The sequence below is a fragment of the Camellia sinensis genome, chromosome 10, assembly GCF_055761805.1.
Source record: "Camellia sinensis isolate YWXY chromosome 10, ASM5576180v1, whole genome shotgun sequence".
In the NCBI taxonomy this organism is placed as follows: domain Eukaryota; kingdom Viridiplantae; phylum Streptophyta; class Magnoliopsida; order Ericales; family Theaceae; genus Camellia; species Camellia sinensis.
The window spans coordinates 159,832,332-159,850,946 of NC_138970.1; the positions used below are offsets into that span (position 1 = coordinate 159,832,332).

Below are 18,615 nucleotides of genomic sequence, written 5' to 3' on the forward strand. Positions count from 1 at the left end.
AATCCCCCTTTGCCATGGCTTATAGCACAAAAGCAGTCATCCCATTAGAGATCGGCATCCCAGGGATCAGAACCCAGGGAGTAGAGAATGGCACCAATGACGTACTCTTAGCCCGAGATCTGGATTTGTTGGAAGAACGAAGAGAGAAAGCTGCAATTCAGCTTGCAGTATACCAGCAACAGCTTGCCAGAGCTTACAACAAGAAGGTCAATCTAAGAGATTTTCAAGTCGGCGACCTAGTCCTGAGAAAAGTCGTCGGGAACAAGAAGGATCCCAGGGAAGGCAAGCTTGGCCCAAACTGGGAAGGACCCTATAGAATCACTTCAGTATTAGGCAATGGAGCTTATCGGCTTGAGGACAATGAGGGCAAAGCCTTACCCAGACCTTGGAATACTTGTAATTTGAAATTTTTCTATCATTAGATGTACATCATATTTTGGCCGATATCATCAATAAAGTCTTTTAAGAATTCTTTCAACACATATGAAAGTTATGCATGTTTATTGAAGACATAATTAATGTGAACCCAAGTCAAACTCAGGTTCACATTAGGGACAAAGAAAAGGCAGAGATTATTCCTTAATTCACTTGTTGAAATTTGTAGCAATTTACAAGTTGGAATTAAGCTGATTCCTTATCTTCACTTGTTGAAATTTGTAGCAATTTACAAGTTGAAGTTAAGCCGAGATTATTCCTTAATTCACTTGTTGAAATTTGTAGCAATTTACAAGTTGGAATTAAGCTGATTCCTTATCTTCACTTGTTGAAATTTGTAGCAATTTACAAGTTGAAGTTAAGCCAAGATTATTCCTTAATTCACTTGTTGAAATTTGTAGCAATTTACAAATTGGAATTAAGCTGATTGCTTATCTTCATTTGTTGAAATTTGTAGCAATTTACAAGTTGAAGTTAAGCCGAGATTATTCCTTAATTCACTTGTTGAAATTTGTAGCAATTTACAAGTTGGAATTAAGCTGATTCTTTATCTTCATTTGTTGAAATTTGTAGCAATTTACAAGTTGAAGTTAAGCCGAGGTTATTGCTTAAGTTCTCATTGCAATATATGGGTTGTTTAAACCCTAAGGAAGATGCTTAACACTTGTTGAAATTTGTAGCAATTTACAAGTTTATATTATGCCGACATATGGTCACCAGCTGAGGTATACAGAAACTTACAAGTTGAAGTAAAGGCTAAGTATATTGTTTAAACACTTGTTGAAATTTATTTAACACTTAGAAAAGTTTACAGCATATGTTAACACTTGTTGAAATTTGTAACAATTTACAAGTAAGTCAGACCGAAGTCCCTACTTAATACTTGTTGAAACTTGAGAAGAAGCCTGCAAAGTTTACATTGAGTTGTATATGTTTTATACTTGTTAAAATTTATGCAAGGTTTGCAGGTCAGTATCTTGCCGAAGTAAAAGTTTTGCAGTTATACCCGAGGTATGTAACCCCGAGAAGATTGCACAAAGGAAAATTTCTAAGTATAGAACCATGACAGAAACAATCAACAGAACATCACAAGATTAAAAACATCTGTAAAAAGAACAGTTGCAGTTACATATTGAAAAGGCTACGTCGGCCATAAGAAGGAGTTTTACATTGTCTAGAAATTAAAAGAAAGTACAAAGTACAAAGTGCAGAAAAAGAAGAAAAAAGTACAAAAAACGTTATCAAGACTCTTCAGTACTAGCAGCTGCAGGGATTGGGACCTCGGACGATTCTGGAAGAACCTCCTCGGCCACTTTTTCCGCTTGTATCTCGGCATCAATCTCTGCTAATGTTTTCTCAACACTTTTTTCTACCAAAAGAAGATCGGACGATTGCGGCTCAACAACAATTTCCTTGGCTGCCTCCTCAACCTCATCACCCTCCTCATCCAAGGTTAAGTCCGTAACTTGTTCGGGTGGAGGAGGGGACTTGGCTTCGACGGCATCCTTGGATTTTCTCACCAAGGCTTCTTCATTGATCTCCTTATCTTCATCCTCGGCATCAGCCTCAGACTCTGATTCGCCTTCAGGTGGAGGTGGAGGAAATGGTAAAGGAATAGGTATTTACCCTATGCCTCCACATACCCATTACGTCGGTCTAAACAAAAGGAGTGTGTTTCGGAAGATGGGCGTTTTAGAAGGTTTGCAAAAACCTCGCCAAAGGCCTAGGAAAGGACTGATAAGGCTTGTTTTGGTTTTTCCTAAAAATTTGAAGGTTCTACGCACAAATCCCAAACCTAAGAACTATAAAGATCAAGATCGAAGGCACAGATCTGGGACATATACAAAAAAGAGAAAACAAAGACGAAGTTTCAGATTCAAGAACAAAGATGGACTATCAGAAACACGAAGAATACAAAGGGATAAAGGTCAAGAATTATGGCAAGAAAAATGTTGAAACAGTGCAAATGTTCAAAATATGGGAAAAATCGAGCAACAAAGCAGTAATGGTAAAAGCACATAAAGAGAATTAAGAATGAAAGGGAAAAATCTTACCAGAACAAATGAAGCCGGGGCAATAGTCGCCGAGCTCAGAAATCGGTGGTGACGGCAGAGAAAGCTTCGCAAAAATGGAAGATTAAAGACAGTTGCAAAAGAAAGATTGAAGCAATGGCAGATTCAAAGAAAAAAGGGCTTTCGGAGAAAGAAAGAGTAAAAAGTCAGGATGAAAAAGTGAAAAAGGAGAGGGGCAAAAAAAAAAGTTTTTGTCAAAAACTTAAAACGGCGGCAAAACAGGGCATTTATTACGCCTAGAGCAACGCACGCGTCAGACGGCGCAGACTGATGAAAAGACAGCCTTAGGGCGCGTCGCAGGAACGGACCAATAAAAACAAAGCACGTGAAAAGAACGGTTAGATATGCATGATAGCTCATGCGCGTGGAAGAGTACGTTCGAAACCTTGTTCTCCGAAGAGAACACATCGGCTGGAAGCGGATTATCTCGGCTAAAATAGTTTCTTGGCCACAATGCAGAAAGAAATATCAATATAGGTTCCATCACCTCAGAATGCCGAGGTAATAGAACCTAGGGGGCAGTTGTGAGGATATATTTTCTGAGTACCAACACGTGGCAAGGTGACGCCGACGTGTCAGCCGAGGTGCCACGTGTCCTGATCTTAACGCCGAGGTGATCTCGACAAGGCCGAGGTTATCTCCGAAGATATCGGAATCCGAGATAAAGCGAATAAAGGACAAGAGTCCTAAGACGAAGAGGGGACTTAACCAAGATAAGGATAAAGCTCTTAGGGAGTTCATCTTTATCTCTTAAAGAGTCCAAAGAAAGCACTAAATTGGGGTTCATAGAAGTCATACTACTAGTAGGACTTGGATTGAGTATATTATAAAAGAGAGGCACCCCCGTGGGTCTAAGGTATGCAATTTATGTTTTGAGTATTAAGTTTTGCACTTGATTATCTTTGAGAGATATACTGACTTGATCGTCGGAGTGCCCCCGGGTGGAAGAACCACCGCCGGAGCCTTTTCTTTCTGTTTCAGGTTGCTGAAGCCATCTATTCTGCCTGTGCTCTCCAGTTGATCACTAAGCAGGCAGTGTGGTCAGATTTTCACCCACACAAATTCCATCTTAATTTATCTAACAGACCTTCTAGAGCAAGAGACAGAAAACAGTCACCAACTTCCTCTCACCTGCTTGCAGCCAACTTCTTTCCAAACCACAAAACAGCATAGCAGCAAAAATCACCAAGACTAAGCAGACACAAAACTATAATTGAACATAGCAACAAAGCAACATAGCCAAAAACTCAACCACCAAGACTATGCAGCCACAAACTCAACCACTATTCCAGAAACACAAGATCAGCAGGCCTCACTTCCTAATGTAAACCAGAACCCTCTACAACAGAGGACTATTAGCAACAGACCAGAACCCTCTACAGCAACCATAGACCAGAGACACACCTCACCAGCCATGAACACCACCTCACCAGCACTTTCCAACAGTAAACAAATAGACAATCAAACAGACAGCTGTTGCAGGACACCTGACATAATCCAAATCATTCAACCTCCATTTTTGATACAAAACTGCACCTGTTGCAAATTAAATACCAGGTCATATATAGAGTACTCCACCTGAAGTGATGAAGCTCTGAGACACATAGCTACTCTAACCTTCACTAATTCACACAAATCTTCCAAATTGGGGTGAGAGCCATTGAAAACACACTTGTTTCGATGCTTCCATGTAGACCAGAGAATAGCCAAAGGTAAAACCTTCCAAATTTTCTTCTCCAGCTTTATCATTTTACAACCAGACCACCAGTGCAGCAAACCATTCACTGAACTTGTTAACACCCACTGCATACCCCACCATCGAATAATTTTGGAACAAAGCAACCAAACACAGAATGTGATCCACAATTTCGACCTTAGCGTGACAGAACACACAATCAAGGTTTGCGCTCCCTGCAAGTATTCCAATTCTATGGAGGAAACTAGAGGTTTTTATCTTACCAAGCCAAGCTAGCCACCCAAAGAATTGCACTTTAGGATAAGCAAAATTGTTCCAAATTAAGGTAGTCACTGGAACTATAGGACCCAGAAGTGATTCACACCAATCATAGGCAGATGAAACAGTAAAAATAGTAGATGGGGCTGCATCCCACTTGAGCTCATCAGATCTGGTAGTACACACTAGTAGGGCATTGTTCAGCAGATTTAAAAGTCTAGTAACTTCTTCCTTCTCCCAGACCAGCAAAGGTCTTCTGAAGCCCAAATTCCAGCCACCATCCGTTGCCCTTCTTTCAAAGAATGCACTCACAACACCATGTTTATCAGTAGATAAGGAAAAGAGCCTTGGGAATTACTGTTTAAACTTCTTAGTATTTACTGTTTATGTCATCTACTCTTTAAAAGAAACATCAATCTGATTGAAAGTAGCTTTTATACTAATTTACTGAATTCTATTCATTGCAATGGACATTATTTTCTTGGAAATGTGTTCAATACAATAGTGTCCACAATTACTTTACTAATTTTCTGACCTACCTGTTTTCTTCTTCTTATCTTCTTGGCTTGCCAAAATACTAATTTTTTATTGCTTACAATGGGAATCTTGTAAAGTTGTCATGGATAGTTAGAAAATTTCAATTTCATGTTTTTTTATTTATTTATTTGGTAGGTAGATAATTTTGTGACGTTGTATTGCAATTTATTTTTTAATGCATTTTCAGATGTTAACTACTTCTCCTTATCTAAATTCTTCAGACTTTCCAAAATTTTTAGATCACAACGAAGGGAGCCTTTGAATCTTTGAGTTATAAAATCCCATTTTATTCTCAACTTCTATCCTTGAAACCTTATCTAACAAACCCATTTCTATGCATATCTAACAAACCAAATGATTTTAAAATGTGATATGCATACTAGATTTATGATTTTATTATTTTTGTGCCATGGAACTCTAATGATGGTCCTTATCAGTTAGTATTGATCTTTTATCCTTTTCTTGTTCCAATCATCAACTTCAAGTAGTTTGAGAAGACATGTTGCAATGTCATTGATTCAAACCATCTCCCAGTTGAAAGAAATGACCATGCACTACAGCTCGTGTGGCCTACAAGTTATAGTAGCTCAATGGAGGTAATACGCTATTCATTTTTGTAAATAATCTCATATCTTTTCTAATAAAACGCATCGTTTTTAATGAAACATATCTATTTTAAAAATCTATCATTAATAACTATATGAATTATTGGCTGCTCAAGGATCTCTTGCTTGCCCTCTAATTCCATTCCTTTTATATGTTGCAAAATGCTGAGAATTTATTTTATTAGTTTGCTAAATACATTATCAGGCTTTTCTAATTATATAGTTGCATTGTTAGTGCCTCTGAAAGAATGTTGATCAACTTAGGACAACGTTTTGAAAATAGTCTTAAGATATAGGTTGAACACGCTGGTTTAAAGATGAATTGATCAAGCTTTACATAACCAAAACTATCTCTCTTTCCAACGCATCAAATCCCCTTTAGACCATTTCAATTCCCTTTTTCAATAGAAAATTAATTTTTTACTCTTTAATTTATTTGAATCAAAATTGCAAATTAAACAAGGTTTAGTTATGGATAAGAAGGCTGGAATTGATCTTCACAAGTAATAATGAATAGTTTGTCGGTAGTGAAATAACTACTTTATTTTATTATTTATTGTTTCTACATAATTAATGTGTTCTTGCATTAATAACATTTTTTTACCTTTTAACAAGTTCAGGTGGTGCTTTCCATACTCGAGCTGTCAGTAATCTCTCTTATGAGTATATATTTATGTGATGAACGTGAAGTTTTTTGAATGTGGGTGCTTGCAGGTGGTGAAGGTGAGAGTTTTGAACCTGGATTGCGATTGATGTACTAACTTTTTACTAACTTTATTATTGGCAATGATTATAATTTGCTAACTTTTTATTTCTATTTTTTTTTTTTTTGGTTGGTTTCTCTATTTTTTTATAACTAATTACAGTGTTTTTTTTGTAGGAGCATTGGCTAGCTTGTTCCTTGAAATAAGCATTGGCCCATAAATGAGTTATCCAATATTTTGATGGTTTTATTAACATTTTTTTTGGGGGGAGGGGGGGAGGGGGGGGATTTGTATGGTTTAAACAAGTAGGAAATGTTACAATTTTTCTTCTATTGTTTGTCAAATGTAAAATTGTAGCTATCTGGAAGAGGAATTAAACTTGTTTGGTTTATTTTTGGCTTATGTGCTTTTTGTATAGAATCCTTGGCTTTCATATTTGACCTTATTTAGCTAATAGTGCAATTTGACAATTGAATCCTTATTTTGTTCATTTTTTTTTTTAGAAGCATTATTTTGCAGATTTAGTGCAAATGAAAGTTATTTATATTTTTTCTTTCTATAAATAGCGGTGCTATTTTTTTTTTTTTTAAAAAAAAGGCAGAAAAAAATGTCGTCATATGACATCAGCATTTAATTGTGACGATTTTCACATAACGGATGTATGAGAATCTACGGTGTTTTAAAAAGCGCCGGGTAAAGTCATTAGTGACGTTTTATAAGCGTCGTGTACCTAAGATGACAGCCCTATCTGCGATGAAAGTTATAAACGTGACTTTAGCCTTTTAACAGAGTTTTTAAGGCTTATAGTGGCGTTTTTTAAACATCACTAATTCCGAAAATTCCTGCAGTGAGATCAGTAGAAGTTTTAAAAATAAACTATAAATTAATAAAAAAATATTAATAATAATAATAATTAAATTTTTTTTTTATATATTTGTAATATTTTTTTGAAAGTATGATTGGATGATAATTCCCTCTAGAATTTGTTAGATGTTCTTAAAGTAATCTGTTAAATTATTTATATGTACGTATTTTTATTCTTTACCTTCCAACTTTTTGATGATGTCCTCAAATTTTTTACTACTTCATTAGTTTAAACCATCACATGAACTATTTATATAAACAAAAATTTTATTATATTTTTGGATAAATTACCCTCACCTATTTTAAAGTCTAAAGAAAATATAATCCGACATGGGAAGGCCCACAAAGGCTATAGTCCACTATGAACAACCCAAGCCTACTACTTATGGCCCAATACATAATTCAATTAATGAAGCCCAGCACTGCTGAAGCCCCACACAGCAATAAGAGCCAATGGCATCAAGACACATGGCAAGAAAAGGGCAAGCCACATCAGTAGACAAAGATTTGCAAATTGCCACGGCACATCCCCAGTAATGAGGCCCCTTACAGCATTTATTGCAATAACCCCTCTCCGTTGGGACGGCACGCCCTCACCCTGAACAAGGTAAGCTACAGCATAGACTTTCGGCCAAGGTGACAGGTCAAAAGGGACAACGAAATGATTACCAGAGGATATAAGCAGACGTCGAAGACAGAAAGAAGGTTAAGCTTTTCTATCTCTACTCCATCTCTACACTCTATTTCTCTCTCTCTAACTTGCTCGTCGGAGGGTTCGCTGGGAGACTCCCCGTTTCCCGTTGAACTCTTGTGCAGGTCGTCAGGTGGGCTTGGTCATTCAGACATAGGCTTAAGGAGCGTGGATCAGTCCGACCCATTCTACTGTCATGAACTGTATTATCAGTTAAACTGTATCATCAGTTGGCGCTGTCTGGGAACAGCTCTTCTACTTTGCGTTTAAACATCTTCCAGCCGCTGTCCCAGTACTCAGCCATCTCGTGCTTGTAGAAGTCGACCGCTGGAAGCTCTAGATCACTTCATCTTCACTCCTGCCCCCAACGATCGCTCCCGACGGGCCAGCCCCCCCCAGCCCCCTCTCTCGCCAAGTTGCTGGCGACCGCGACATCGATTGAGATTTGGAAGTCAGCAGACCTCTTGAACTGCTCCACTGCTGCGACGTACAGGTCGGGGTATGCTGCCCTTTCAGAGGCTACTTTGGTTTTTTCTTCCTCCAACTCCTTCTCCAACCTCGCCTTCTCCTCTACTACTCGTAAGAGGCGATCTGCAGCGGCCCTGGCCTCTACTCCTACTCCTCCCAGCACCCCAGACATGGCTGGGACATGGTATAAAGCGGTCTTCAACCTAGCCTCCTCTCCCTCTCCTTGGGGCACCTCAGGGCCAGCTGACCCACTCTCTACTTGCATCTTGGGGCCTATGGCAATCATGTGCTTTTCTCCCTCTTGGGCCCCTCCACCTTTGTCCCCCTGAACCTCTAGGACAACCACTCCTTCTGGAGTCGCCCCCACTCCCCTTTCCTCTGCCTCCTTCGCTATGGGGGTCTCCTCTGTCGTCACCTCCTTCCTCCTCTTCAAGGCAGGCTCCTCCTCATTTCTCCTCACTCTCTTTTTCTTCACCACACCCCCATCTCCTTGTAGGTCCTCTCCTTCAAGGGATCAATTGGGGGCGGTCATGGCTCAAATCTACCCAAGTCCTTCTCCCCCAGAGGTTTGGGGCGTGGTCGGATCCTCTCTCTCTCGCACTCGGTTTTAGCGGTCGGTCTGCCTGTGACTCTTTGAATTTACTGGCCTTGGCAAGAATGGTCCTATCCTCCGCCTCTTGTGCCTCCTTTCTCGCCTTTAATTCCGCCGGTTCGAGGTCTCTACCGATCAGCTGAGGACCCAATCCTGCAACAAACAAGGCCAACGGTTGAACGAGCTCGTCCCATCTAGCGCCCTCATTCTCCCTCTATTCTTTCACTTTCTTCACTCTCTCCTCAGCTGTTACCCCCAATTTTGGCTCCACAGACTTAGTGGGCACTTTCAATACTATGCGCACTCCAACCCCTCTGTTGGCTGACACATAGAACCACCGCGGCCTCTACTCCTTTATCGATGACGGCAACCCCACCACCAGCTCTTTCCCTGCCACCGCCTGCAAAGTGACCCAAGTCGCTTGCTGCCCCGACCCCTTGTAGCACGCAAAAAACTCGTCCACCGTCATGGCCGCCCCCTCGTTCTCCCTTGGCCACGCGCTCGCACAAGCCAGTACAATCTTTCACGCGTTGGGCATTAGTTGACCCGGCGCCACTTCCAACCGGTTTAGGACACCCACTACTACCTTCGGAATCGACAACCTCAACCCTCCCTTCAACGCCTCCTCGTAGAGGGCAAACTCCTCCGGTCGGGCGTCGAATAACCTCTCCTTCGTGGACGGCAGCTTCAACTCTGTTTCTGCAGGAATCTGGTACCTCTCGCGTATACTCACCAACTCCTTTGCGGTGACAGTCGACTTGTCGGCTTTCGTATGCCAGTGATCTGGCTCAACCTGGCTGATTGGCTGTACAGCCACTATCACCATGGACGAACGAGGTCGACCAACCGGCTCCCCCTCGCTTCCCACTTGCCGCTCCGTCCGGTATTGTTCTGCTAAATCCACAGCATCGTCGTCTCCTAATGGATCAACCCTCGCGGCTGTTCCTTCTTCTTGGGCCATCCCTCTTGTATGCCGGCGAGTAGCTTCAGATGCTGGTGTGAGATAGTCTACAAAATGTTGCAAGGGTTTATCACTAGCAACGAAGGAGTTAACACTTTGAACGTTTTGATTTTTTGCAAAAAGGTAGGTAAAACGGATAATACCAAAAACCCAAGGCTTACCCGTATTCCAAGGGTCACAATTAATTTCTGCCAGTTTGAAAAATTTTCAACAATCCGCCAAAACTGTCTTTTTAACACCCTAAAATGCCCTATCGTTTCACTTATTACCTAACGCCTAACCTCCCTCACTACGAGATTCTGCCACGTGTACGACCACGATACACTGCTCCCTTCCCATTCCCCTTCCCTGTTTATTCCGCTTCACTTCAACACGTACCACGCCGCCTCTTGAGCCCCGCGCCGCTTCACCACCTTCGCGGTCGGCCCTCTTCATGGTCGGTCCCTCCATTCGGCCACCCTTCGCCGTCGGCCCTCCTCATGGTCGGTCCCTCCACACGACCACCCTTCATGGTCGGTCACTCCACTCGGCCACCCTTCGCGATCGGCCCTCCTCATGGTCGGTCCCTCCACTCGGCCACCCTTCGCGGACGGTCCTCCTCATGGTCGGTCCCTCCACTCAGCCACCCTTTGAGGTCGACCCTTCTTATGGCCGGTCCTTCCACTTGGCCGCCTTGCGCGGTCAGCCCTCCTCATGGTTGGTCACCCCTCTTACAACCCTCATTTTCTTCATTATTCCCTTCGTTGGATTAAAGCTGCACTTGGGAATGGGGGACTACTGACATAGGTAGGCCCACAAAGGCTATAGCCCACTATGAACAACCCAAGCCTACCACTTAGGGCCCAATACATAATTCGATTAATGAAGCCCAGCACTGCTGAAGCCCCACACAACAATAAGAGCCAATGGCATCAAGACACATGGCAAGAGAAGGTCAAGCCACATCAGCAGACAAAAATCTGCAAAGTTATTGCCACGGCACATCGCCATTAATGAGGCCCCTTATAGCATTTATTGCAATAACCCCTTTCCGTTGGGACGGCACGCCCTCACCCTGAACAAGGTAAGCTATAGCATAGACTTTCGGCCAAGGTGACAGGTCGAAAGGAACAATGAAATGATTACCAAAGGATATAAGCAGACGTCGAAGACAGGAAGAAGATTAAGCTTTTCTATCTCTACTCCATCTCTACACTCCACTTCTCTCTCTCTAACTTGCTCGTCAGAGGGTTCGCTGGGAGACTCCCCATTCCCCGTTGAACTCTTGTGCAGATCGTCAGGTGGGCTTGGTCATTCGGACATAGGCTTGAGGAACATGGATCAGTCCGACCCGTTCTACCATCACGAACTGTATCATCAGTTAAACTGTATCATCATAATCAGTTCCACATTTTTAACATAACTCTTTCTCATACGTTTTTAATTCACATAATATTAGGTCTTTTTATCACAAATTTATTAGTTATTTGAATAAAAAATGATATTATCATTTATTTTTAATTAAAATATATATTTATCAATAATTATTTCACTATTTACCTACCATCAACTTTAGTTTTAGTCACTTTATCTATACAGGAGTTAATGTAATAACGTAAAAAGCGAAAGAATAAATATACTTTTTCCAAACTTCACGGAACGTGATCGTAATATTATTTTTATTTTTTTACATAAAATTACAAAAAGACCCTCAAAATTTGGCCATTGTAACAAAATAAATTCAAAATTTTTAGTTTTGTCAATTTAAATTCTAATCTTGTAATTAGTTTTTAATCTAAACCATCAACATAATTCTGTTAAGTAAAATCGACCAAAAAGTATATTCTAGTCACTAAACTCAATGTATGTATACATAAAATGTCTAAAAAATTTTATTAAATTTAATCAGTGGCGTAGCCAGGAATTCAATGGAGAAATGGCACAGATTAATGACAACATTATTTTTTTTTTCCATAATAAACAACAATGAGATATTACTAAACTTAAATATTAAGAGTTCATTTGGATAAATGTAAATTTTAAATTAAAAGATTTGAGATTAAATTTTATAGGTGGATTGGAAATTAAAAAAGAAAATAAGTTGAGATAAAAATAATATATTTTAGTAGAGAAATTCTATAAAACACACCGCAAAAAAAAAATGTTTATCATATGTTGCAATTATAATCTTCGTGGTCTTTAGTTATAACATATTATAGTGTTAGATATAATTTAGTTATAACTTTTTGCGATTATTATTTTGGTTATGACTATATATCAAGTAATAGTTAGTTATGACTCATTCTGATATTAATTATGACCAATTGTAGTTTTTTTTTTTTTTATAATTGAAAATGTGTTACTTGATTATAATTTATATAGTAGTTATTTTAGTTATGAATGAAAAGAAGCACATAGAAGATAAACTCCATATGAAATATAAACTCCACATGTCAAATGTAACTAACAATCTAATAAATTTCATATCTTCACTGAAATTAATTATGCTTGCATGTCAATAATGATAGACACTACTATTATACTGAAATTTTCATAAATAATAATATGACTTATCATAGTCTCTTTATTTTCAATCAAAATAATCATTATTTTTCTCATAATTTTAAAATATCATTGACATTTCACTTTAAATAATATTTTATAAATTTTTTTATTTAAAATATTTTCTTTATGTTTAAAAAAAAAAATTCCAAAACCCAAGGTGTGCACGTGACCCCTCGGGCCTAATGTGCCTCTGCCATTGAGTTTAATGAGTAAAATATCCTTCTTTCCATTAGTTTATTTAGCAAAAAATAGACAAATGGCTTAAATTAAAAAAAAAAATCAAAAGGTTAGAATTTAAATTAACAAAATTAAAAACTTAGGATTTATTATTTTGTTACAATGGTCAAACCTTGATTTTTCTTTATTTATTTACTTTTTTTTTGTAATATCTCATTTTTTTTATTACTAGAAATAAAGAAAGTAGAGTTTACATTAATATATACTCCAAAAAATTTAATAATAATAATAATAATAAAGATTTATTTATAAATCTCATTTAGAGGACTTATAGCACAATAACTCCACAGAGTATTCATGTGTTCCACTTAGTCCCATACATTTGGACTATTTTACCTTTATAAACTTATATTATAATATATATATATATATATATATATATATATATATTATACCATATATCTAAGTGAGAGAGAAATCATTTATTAGATATATTTCAATGGTAAAATCTTGACCTAATAACCTTAAGGTTATGAGTTCAAATTTCAGGACAACCACTTTGTGGATTATGTCAAAGATCAAGTATATACCCAATTTGTTCCCTCCTAGGCACATACTAATGTGATACTAATTGAACGTTGTTTTTTATATATATAAAATATTGTATATAAATGTAGAAAATAGATTGACTTGAACAAAAATCTTCCTTCACCATTTTACAATAATTTTCTTAGAATTCTCTTATTGATTGTTGAGAGTTTCATCGTTTTAGGTTAGTTTAACTAGATATCTGTATATATTCATATTCAAATTATTAGTTATTAAATTTGATATTTTAAATTGAAGCAGGTCATAATTTATAGATGAAAATGGGTTAGAGAGAGATGAAAATTGATGAACCATTATGAGATATAGAGAGGTTAGTTTCCAATTGCTAAATCAATTGGTGAAAATTGATGAAAATTGTTGAACCATTTTTCAAGATGAACCTGTTTTTTAGAAAAAGAAATAGAGAGATAGAGCTTTAATTTCTATGTTGTTTAATTTGTATATAAATATTTACTACCATACAACATAACATGCCACGTATAGGACACAAAACAATATACATCCTATCAACCATAATTCGATAGGAATTTAATGTAATATTCACTTAGTTTGTTATCCTTTCTATTGTTATGTTTTTCTTAACGTGGATACTGATACATATTTAGGAATGTCGGATTAAGTGTAATATTAGTTTTGATATGGACTACGAGATTTATAATGTCATAAAAAAAAAAGAATTTTTTTTTATCATATTTTGTCATGCCCATCAGTTTTGGCATGGACTACCGAATTTTTTTCTGCATGTGGGATATTTTTTTCCCCACATGTGGATAGGGTATGGCTTCTGTCTAGTTCGAGATCGAACTGGACTGTGCTATTGGGCTCGTGGGGGCCCACCACCGGTCCCGTTTTGATAATCTGAACCGTTCAATGTGTAGAACTCGTCAAGTACTATATGCCTGTAAAAAATAACGTTGATCGGATATCGATAGCTATATGATCAAATCAGTTTCATATTAAAAAAATTGGACGGTGAACAAATTAACGGTTGGCAAAAAACTGTTTTGATCACATAGCTATCGATATCCGATCAACGTGATTTTTTACAGACATATAGTACTTGATGATTTCTACATATTGACGGTTCAGATTATCAAAACGAGACCCGTGGTGGGCCCCCACGGGCCCAACAACACAGTCCAATCCGATCCCAGACTGGACAGAAGCCATACCCATGTGGATAAGTGGATACTGACCCAAGAGCACAACAAGATGAATGATTTGATATTCATGGATTTTCTTTGTTATGTTTCATTTTTTTTATTGATTTAAATGCATTCGTAATTTCTAAAGAAGAGGCAAATTTTGCTTCTGAATTAATTTGTGTTTTCATTTTTCAGGTCAGAAATTATTTGGAGAGATGCAAAATATGGTCAAAGAATTTAAGACTTTTGTGGTTCAAGTTTTTTCATTTTTTTAATATATGTAATCACAGTTAATTTTTTTTATTAATTCCTTTGTATATACTTTTGAACATTCAACTTTCATTTATAAAATATATGACGTTATTTCATTCAATAAATAGTTGTAATTCAAAGGATAGTATATATATTATGTACTACATTCTTCAAATGCATACCAGAAATAATATTGATTATTTTTCCATATGTCAAACCCCTTTTTTTATTACACACATTAACTGTGATGAGAAATGCATATAATGTGTGATCATATTTTATTATTAATCACATGTTTTATTAGTTATACATCACACATAAAAAGTGTGATTTAAATGTTTATTATCACACGTAAAAAATGTGATCTAAATATTTATTATCACATGCATAACGTGTAACGGAATCATCTTTTAATGACGCTTAAAATGTGTGATTAAAAATGACCATTTTTAATCACACTCTCAAAAATCACAATTTGACAAAATTTAAAACGTGTGATTAAATAACATATATCACACATAAAAAGTGTAGTATATTTATGATTTTGTAGTAGTGATTTATTAGCTTCCATAATTTTAAAAGAGTAAAATTTTAAATAAGATATTTATTAACTTCCATTATTTTCTCCTAATGTATAGTATCTAATTCAAATGAGGTATGTATTCAAATTAGATTAATTCAAATGAGGTATCTAATTAGTTTCTATTTTTTGTGCTAAATCTAAAGTTGAGATTTTTGGTCTTTTAGATAGTTGTAGGGCTAAATGAGTTGTAACTTAGACTAATTTGTATGTAACTATTAGAAATAGGATTTTTGAAAAAAGAAAAAAAAAAAAGAAAAGAAAAGAAACAGCGCCTTTTATGCAGTGCCAAGAAACAGCGCCAAGAAAATATTAATGAAACAGCGCCAAGAAAACTAAATTAGGAAGGATACTTATTAATTAAAATTTTATTTTATTTTATTTTATTTATAACTAATAATAAGAAGATAATAGTAATTTTTAAATTAATATTAAGTATAAAAATTTAAATAAATTATTACAAAAGTATTTTATATAAAATTTTATAATTAATTTCGAATAAAATCGAAAAGAAAATATTGCGTGTAACAAGTGTATCATGGACAATATAAAAAATTCATATATTTAAGTCTTAAAATAAATTATTTAATGGTAAGATAAATCAAATTTTTATAAAATTTGAGTAAAAAATTCATATAATAGTGATATCACGTCATTATTGATATATGATATCACCAACTAATAGTAAAACAACATATGAATGATGAATTTCATATACAAATATAACTAATAATCTAGTAATCTTGAGTTATGTTAGGGACCCCAAATAAATTATCAAACCTCTCACATGAGTGTGGGACCTACACACATGTAATTTTGTATGGGTCTCACACCCATGTGAGAGATTTGGTAAAAGTAATTTTTACATATATATATATATATATATATATTGTGAGATTAATTATATTTACATATCAATAATAATTGATATTACCTTTATATTGAGATTTCTTTACAAAATTTTCATATATAAAAATATAATTTATTGTAATCACTTCATTTTTAATAAAACAATTACTATTGTTTTCAAAAATTTAAAAATACTTTTATATTTTATTCTAAATATTATTTTTATTTAAAATTTTGTTTATATATATATATATAAAATCGTGGGGGCACGGATCACCACGTGGCTCCGCCACGGCTTATATGTATGACAATTGGGAGCTAGCCTCCTCAATGCAATCTCTTCTCTCAACCCACTTTCTCTTCCTCCTACTTGTCTATATCTTCATTCATCACCTTCTACTTCCCAAATTCAACCACACCATGTTTATTAACTTTGCTTTAACCATCACCAACTTGAATAATTCAGCTTGGAATTTCTTGTTTCATCACTCAAAATATCAGAATCTCAAGAGCCATGTGCCGGAGAATGAAAAGGGGCTCAGAATCCGGCGATACGAGCATGAACCGGTGTCTGAAGGAGGAGCACCTGAATGTGTAGTGTGTCTGAGCAAGATTGAAGAAGGAGATGAGATAAAAGAGCTGAGGTGTGATCACCTCTTTCATAGGGTGTGTTTGGATAGATGGATTGTTGGGTATAAGCATGAACATGTCCTCTGTGTCGAGGTTCTCTAGCTCCACATAAAAGGGTTACAGAGCTTGGAGAGGAAGTGTTGTTTTTCAAGTATTGCCTTTTCAATTCAAGTTCAAGTCACCGGAGTTCATGGTGGTTGCGCTAAGACACCAAAAATTCTATTAAAATTTTTATTAAATGTCTACACAATGTGGGTTCCATGTGGATCCTATACTCATATACTCATGTGAGACATTTGATAGAATTTTTGATAAAATTTTTAAAATTTCTAGTATTTTTGAAAAAAAAAATTAAAAAAATTGTAAATCAATCCGATCCAAATTAAACCGCACGGTTTGTTCTGGTTTGATTTTCTTATAATATGCCAACTGTATTTTATGATTCAGGAAGTGATTTTATAGTTATGATTTTGATTTATAATAACCAAACTATACCACTGAGTGTATATATATTGTTATTTATTATAAACACTTGAGTACTATGAATTGTTAAACATCTACTCTTGTAAATGTACTCGTATAATTGTAGATCTAATTTTAAACAATCATTCAAACAATTCTTATTTATAATATGTTGATATATGTGAGGGGTAGTTTTGCAATACTCCTCCGTCCTAAACTAGTCCTTGAGAGATTGTCGCTTCGATAACTGAAACAGGAAAAATATTTCGGTCGGTGGTGTCGGAATTAACACTCTAACAAGTAAGTTAGTTCCTTAAAGAAAGGGACAGGAATTTTTATTTATCAAAGTGTGGGTGCATTCTCTTACCTTCCTTCTTCCCCTTCCCCTTCTTTTATAGCCATCCTCATAGACATTTTCTTATGGTAGCCTTTCATCATTGTTTTTCGTAGCCCATACTTCTACTGCATTTCTAGAATGGTACAGCTTCAGCCCATTCATTATGCCGATTTTTCTCCATCCCCCGGCTTTGCCTCATGTCCTGGTTTTCTATTCGGCATATGCCCTTGGTTCATCCTGACCTACTAGCGCTATATTCCAACCCAATGGGCCTTTTGCGAATTTGGCCCATTTTAGATGGGCTTGGATATGCTCCGTTTGTCATTTACTTCATATGTTTTGATGTTCAGAAAGTCTACAGACCTAAACTTCGGGTCCCAAATTTGCATCAAGAATGATAATATGCGGTACAGATTGAAAGTGTATACTATAAGATAAATTGATAGAGAGAGATACAGAGAGAATGAATTATGAATATTGATTTATGTATTGAATGTGTATTATGTATATTACAAGGATTCCTATTATATAGGAGAGGATTTGGGAGTAGGTGAGGAGTAGGTGTAGGTGGTAGTGGAGGTGGTAGGTGGAGTGGGTGGTAGTGGAGGTGGTAGGTGGAGTGAGTGGTAGTGGTAATTTACATTTACATAATTTACATTAACAGCCCCCCTCAAACTCAAGGAGGATAGGCACTAGCCAACTTGAGTTTGGAGAGAGTCACAAAACAGAAAAATAAACTGATAAATAAAACAGGATAGGAGACACAGTATGGTCGTGTCAGACCGTTGTAGGAGACACAGTGAGGTCATGTCGGACCGGTGTAGCAAACAGTTTACGGGGTCATGTCGGACCGTTGTAGCAGACACTGTGTGGTCGTGTCAGACCGTTGTAGAAGACAGTTTATGGGGTCATGTCGGACCGATGTAGCAGGACAGTTTACGAGGTCATGTCGGACCGATGTAGCAGGACACTGTGTGGTCGTGTCGGACCGATGTAGAAGACAGTTTATGGGGTCATGTTAGACCGATGTAGCAGCTGACCGGAATCAATGTCGGGACAGTTTACGGGGTCATGTCGGACCGTTGTGGTGGTGCACCAAGGGGGCGACTTAGGGAGTGCGCCATGAGCGACTTATACATGATACTGT

At 36.8% G+C, this 18,615-nt stretch overlaps 1 long non-coding RNA gene across 1 annotated transcript; it reads left to right on the forward strand.

The window, feature by feature from the left end:
* The first annotated feature begins 3,629 nt into the window (after positions 1-3,629).
* LOC145801767 (uncharacterized) lies at positions 3,630-6,797 on the forward strand. The gene is made up of 3 exons (XR_014343420.1): positions 3,630-5,594; positions 6,224-6,326; positions 6,484-6,797. It is a non-coding gene; the product is annotated as an uncharacterized LOC145801767 (long non-coding RNA).
* Positions 6,798-18,615: the final 11,818 nt, after the last annotated feature.